This window comes from Tiliqua scincoides, chromosome 4 (assembly GCF_035046505.1).
Source record: "Tiliqua scincoides isolate rTilSci1 chromosome 4, rTilSci1.hap2, whole genome shotgun sequence".
Classification (NCBI taxonomy): domain Eukaryota; kingdom Metazoa; phylum Chordata; class Lepidosauria; order Squamata; family Scincidae; genus Tiliqua; species Tiliqua scincoides.
This window is the reverse complement of record NC_089824.1, coordinates 18,727,630-18,733,414: the sequence shown is the minus strand read 5'-3', so window position 1 is coordinate 18,733,414 and position 5,785 is coordinate 18,727,630. Positions and strand designations below refer to the sequence as shown.

The 5,785-nt window shown below is 44.8% G+C and overlaps 2 pseudogenes; one reads left to right on the top strand and one right to left on the bottom strand.

Moving 5' to 3' along the window:
• Positions 1-2,210: 2,210 nt before the first annotated feature.
• LOC136650241 (5S ribosomal RNA) lies at positions 2,211-2,327 on the top strand (annotated as a pseudogene).
• A 3,105-nt stretch (positions 2,328-5,432) lies between these two features.
• Positions 5,433-5,549, bottom strand: LOC136649802 (5S ribosomal RNA; annotated as a pseudogene).
• Between the last annotated feature and the right edge of the window lie 236 nt (positions 5,550-5,785).

Genomic DNA, 5,785 nt, shown 5'->3' with positions numbered 1-5,785 from the left:
GGTTAGCCTCCATTAGCTCAATGGATCCTGTTGGAGCTGTGCCAGGTGATTTGAGGAACCAACAGAGTCCAAACTGGCCTCATTTGCTGGTTGCTCTAAGCATTCCAGTCTGCTTGAAGTCTCTGACCAGGTAGCAACGTTGCCTTGCCTTGTCTGCAGAGATGTAACAAGGGCAGAGCCTAAGCAGCACCTGCTTTGGGTGCTACGCCAACGGGGAGGGTGCATGACTGCCCCCCAGTCTCCACCCTAGTTATGGAGGAGGTGCTGGTGGCTTTGCGCTTCTGTTCCTTCTCCTGTGGAGGTTCCCCTTAAAGTGGAGCCTCTACAGGAGAAGGAACGGGGAGCGCACAACCGCTGCATGAGCCCCCTCTTCTGGGGAGAAACTGCAAGTGACTGCCTTGTGCCACAAGCAGTGCAAGGAAGTAACTTCTGGGTTCTCCCTGCAGGGGAACCTTCGCCCTCCAAGGGAAGCCTCCACTGGAGAAGGAATGGGAGGCATAAAGCCGCTGCAATGAGCACCCCTCCTCCAGGGAGAACCTTGAAGTGACATCATGTGACACAATGTCACATGAGATTGTGATGTTACAGTCCCAGGCGCTGGGGCAGTGCATTACACCTCTGCTTTTCTGCCTATACGTGACCCTAGCCTGATTTTGACTACATCTGGTACCTCTGGCCCCTTAATCTTTGTCTTCCTGCACTGAGACCAGATCCCAGCCTGACTATTCTGGAACCAGATATGGGTGAACTTGATCTGTAAATAATGTACATGTGCAGATGTGACTTCTGTCAGTGATTTTTCCCATGAACATTAGATGTGTGAAATGTTGTGTTTGATTCCCATAAGGGCCATTTTGGCAGGGACGTGTCATATCTATGGAAACATTTAGGGCACTGGATATAACTCCCTAATGGTTTTCTTTTGTAAATGTTCCCAATAACTCAAACAACCACTAGCCAACAGGATGAGTTGAGCATCTCTGGTTAGTACAATTTGCATTCAGTACATTTGTCCTTAGCACATTTCTGTTGTAGAAGTTGGATAAAATGTATGCTTGAACATTATGAGATGCAACAGCTGGGTGTTTCAGTTTCAGACATTATTCAGCATAACCGATGTTAATACTGGGAGGATTAGACAGATGGATCTGTGGAGATTTCTCACACAAGAATATTGCACTCTCTGCCTTGGTTTCCCCCCCTCCATATCTGAGTTCTTTTTAACTATATAGACATGAATATAGAAACAAACTCATGAAAAAATAAGTGTTTTTTTTCTCCCCATCTGATATATAAAGTGAGATGGAATCTGTCAGTATTCAAGCCCACAGAAGGTCATGACCCAATGCCCAGAGGAATATCTAATGTAAGAAGAGTAGGTGGTCTGAGATCTTATGTAGATGAGAGAAAGGATGTCCTGCTTCCAGCCACCCAGCTCTAGGAAACACAATGATCCTGGTATCAGTTCCCCTAGGGTAAGGGGAACTATTAATGTATATGCTTATGTCCTCAAAGCATGGGAGAAATGTTCTTTACTGTAACAGTTTCAGTGTCTTCTGCATCCCACAGGGAGTTCTGGCCTTGGGTGGCATCCTAAGGGTGAGAGAACATTTGTTCCCTTGCCCTGGGGTAAGCCCATACCCAGCCACCAGGACTACTCAGACCTGCACCAGCAATGTCACTGGCACAAGTCCTCATGGGCCAGTAAAGTCAGGATTGGCAAGTGCCACTGCTGCTGCTGAACCTATCACCTTCTTGAGCCCATTTTGACCTCTTCCATGCCCCCATCATCTCCTGTTCCTATCTCCTAAGTTGCAGCAGTGGGACACTATTATAAAGAGATGTTCCCGCGCTCCCTAAGCAGTTTCCTTAAAGCCAAAAGTGCAGGACTTCCAGCTTTATTTACAGGGACAGTGTGCACTGCCCCTTTAAAAAAAAAAAAAACTGGCTCTGTGGAGAAGTGGCACACAGTGGTGCTGTGGCGCTCCAGGTCACACCACCCCTAAACCCTCCACACATTTATCTAAAGCCTTCCCTAACAGAACACCTCTAATTGGTGAGCTAAACCAGTCTTTAACATGGTCTTCAGTTTTATCCTGATACCTGCAGAGGACCGCATCCTGAATCTGTGTCACAGCAGTGGGCAGCTGGTCAGTGGATGACAGCAAGCACTTCCTTACATATAGATGCTTGACACCTTAATAGCTTATGATAGCAACTGCTACCCTGCACATGACCGATCTCGTTTGATCTCAGAAGCTAAGCAGGGTCAGGCCTGGTTAGTACTTGGATGGGAGACTGCCTGGGAATACCAGGTGCTGTAGGCTTATACCATAGTCTTTCGAGAGTGAAGGTTGCCAACCATTTTTTGACACCTCATCCTATCATCATGTCACACAGTGACATTTCCTTTGTCTGACCTGAAACAGACTCAGAGCAAAGGAGATCCTAGGACAGCTAAATATCACATGATCATAATAAGCTGAAAGGTTTCTATAGGTATAGGCATTTGTTGCATAATGAATGAAAAAAAACAAAACAAAGGAGCCCAGTTAGGTTCATTTTCATTTGTTACAGCTGATTTTCTTCTTGTTCGAGTCAATATTTGGCAGTAATTAAATGGTGCTTCTTTGGGTTGAAAGTGTGACCAAAAAATGTATATGATAATATGAACAAATGTTGAGTAAACTTGGTACGTTCAGCCTGGAGCAGAGGAGGTTGAGAGGGGATATGATAGCTCTCTTCAAATGCCTGAAGGGATGTCATATGGAAGAAGTGATACATTTGTTCTCAACTGTCTCTGAAAATAGAACTAGAACCAATGGGTACAACTTCAAGAGAAGAGATTTTGATTGGATATCAGGAAAAAATTCCTGCTAGTAAGGGCGGTTCGGCAGTGGAACAGATTGCCAAGGAAAGTGGTGGACTCTCCCTCACTGGAAATCTTCAGGCAGAGGCTCGACAAGCATCTGTTGGGAGATGCTCTAGGAAGATTTCCTGCTACAGTTAGGGGATTGGACTAGATGACCTATTAGGTTCTTTCCAATTCTATTATTCTATGAGAAAATGTATGAAAATGCTGCATGTATAAATCTTCAAGTTAGTCGAGTTAGTCTACATTTCTGGTGAAAATTGGCTTTTAATCAAAATCTGTTTGGTGAAAAAGATATTAGAAATATGTTCATTTTGCAGTTTTAAGCTTTTGTCTGTGTTTTTAGCAACCGGTCTCTAGCACCAGGTTTAAAATTGCTTTCAGAACACTTGTTCACTTTCTATGAAAAGAGCATTTTAAACATTGCAATTTTCCAGCAAATCCTTTGAAAAACACTAGCAATTCAGATGTTATTAAACAGAAGAAACTTTTATCTGTGAAGTCAGTTTTAAACAGATCTTCAGCCACAGGTAAGAAACAAAGGCTGCAATCCTATACACAGTTATCTGGGAGTAACAGCCCAATCCTATCCCCTGCCATACTGTAGCTTGCAGGCATGCCACAGTGATGTGTCCTGCATGCTTTGGGGAGGGAGAGGCAATCAGAAAGCCTGCAAGAGGTAAGGGAAATTTTATCCTTATCTCTATATAGGCCCTCTGATAGCCTTTGGGTCTCCTTGGACTTATGCCAGCTATATAGCTGACAAAAATCTGAGAGATCCAGGGGTGAGGAGGCTGAAAAAATGGGAGAAAGGATCTGGCACATGTGACTGCCACTGGATCCACCCACTTCCTCCCCTGAAATGACCCATCTGCCCACTGCTCATCCCCACTTCCACTGTGCCTCCTCCAGTGGTACCTGAATGCTCTGGTGGCATGTGCAATTGTAAGCCAGACATACTGGTGTCCCCACTGTGTGTATTATCTGCAGGGCCAGTGGAGAGGGCCTTCTACTGACAGAATGATAGTTCCATTATCAGAAGGCGCCCATAGGATTGGGCCAAAGTTATGTAATCGCAGAAGTCATTCAGCATGACTTACACAAGAAAAAAAAATGAGAACTTTCAATAAAGTTTTCAGCTACTTTCAATAAGTAGCTGATTCAATTGGTTCAAATCAAGAATTCCTAAAAAAAACAAAAAACAAAAAACACAGACATATGAAATAGAACAATTACATAAATATTGATTGATTGATTGATAATGTCACATGTTTAACAGCCCAATCCAGAGCTCCTATAGCATGCAGGTGCTGTGGCACCGAAAATGGCTACCGCCGCATCCTGAGCTCCAATGGCAGCTGCAGGTGGCACCTCAGGTAAGGGAAGTAGCCCCGCAATAGGGCTACTCGATTCGCCTCACTTCACGAAGAGTGTTCGTGTTGGGTGCCGAGCCTCACACGAACGCTCAGGATCCGGTGGAGCAGGGTTCCACCAGTCCCGCCTCCCTCCCCCCGGTACTCCTCCCGCCCGCCCTCTCCCCACCTTCTGCCTCCCTGTCACGCCTCCTCCCCACCCTCTGCGCACCTCCCCCTCCCAAGAATGCCTCTTCCCCACCTCCCCCCAACCCCACTTACCTTTCCACGGCTTGGCAGTCAGCGTGACTGCTGAGCAGTGGAGGCTGAGTGGTGAAGACACGGACGCTCGCCTGGCGTTAGGCCTCGCAAACATGCCTTACAGCGCATTTACGAAAGTGCGCGCTGGCGATAAGTGGGCGCATCAAGCTCAAGATTGAGCTCTAAGTCATGTGATGTAAAGGAGGAATTCATGCCTGACAAAACGTAAGGGTTCAGCAAAACCATTCCATGCAGAAAGTGCAAAAGTCTATGCTATGAAGTCAAAATGGTTCATGCAGACATGAACAGGATGAGGCTGTAGGAAACTCAACTTTCCTAGTGAAATCAACAGGACAAAAAGTTTAGATTTGGCTGGATTATTTCCAGGGTTCAATAATATCCTTAACTGCTCCTTATTTTTCCCATTAAGATAATGGTTCACTACACTTAAAATGTCGTATTTTGTTATCCTGGGTGGTAGGGACTGGAGGAATGTAACAAATGCTTTATTATTTTATTACTCTTGACACCTCATAAGCAAAGAAAACAGAAGATCGATAATCTTTAAAAAAAATGTGGATCACAATCTTGAGATTAGTTTGAAACCGTAGGGTGGGCCTCCAATTTATATAATTATTTAAAAGTCTCTCTATTTTATTTGTTATACAGAAAGTGCTTGAGAGGGGAAAAGACTGAACAAAACTTTGCAATGCCAGGAACAACACACAATGGTTTTAGAAACATAAAAATGGGTTCCTATTGTTCTTAAGCATTATTATAAATTACTGGGAATTATTGTTTTCCAGGACATTTACGACTCTGGACCTGTTCACGTGATTATATAATTTAATATGAAGATACATGGGGGCTGTTCACAAGTTCCCTTTCACATCTGAACCCACAGGGATTATGGTTGGCAACCTTCAGTCTCGAAGGACTATGGTATAAGCCTACAGCACCCAGTATTCCCAGGCAGTGTCCCATCCAAGTACTAACCAGGCCTGACCCTGCTTAGCTTCCGAGATCAGATGAGATCGGGCATGTGCAGGGTAACAGTTGCTGTCATAGGGATTATAGAGAGGGAGCATGCCTCTTGGTTCTGTTCCAACATCAGCGTGGCTGGTAGCCCCAAGCCTCCCTGCCCCTTTTCTCTACTTAGCCACAGCCACCAAAATAGGTGCCATATGTCTGAGAAGACCTGTAGGCAGTCCCAGTGTTTGCAAGGAGGTAAGTAAAATTAATTTTTACTTGCCTCCCATTTGCCCTTGAATTGGCCCAAATTTGATTAAAAGTTGTATAA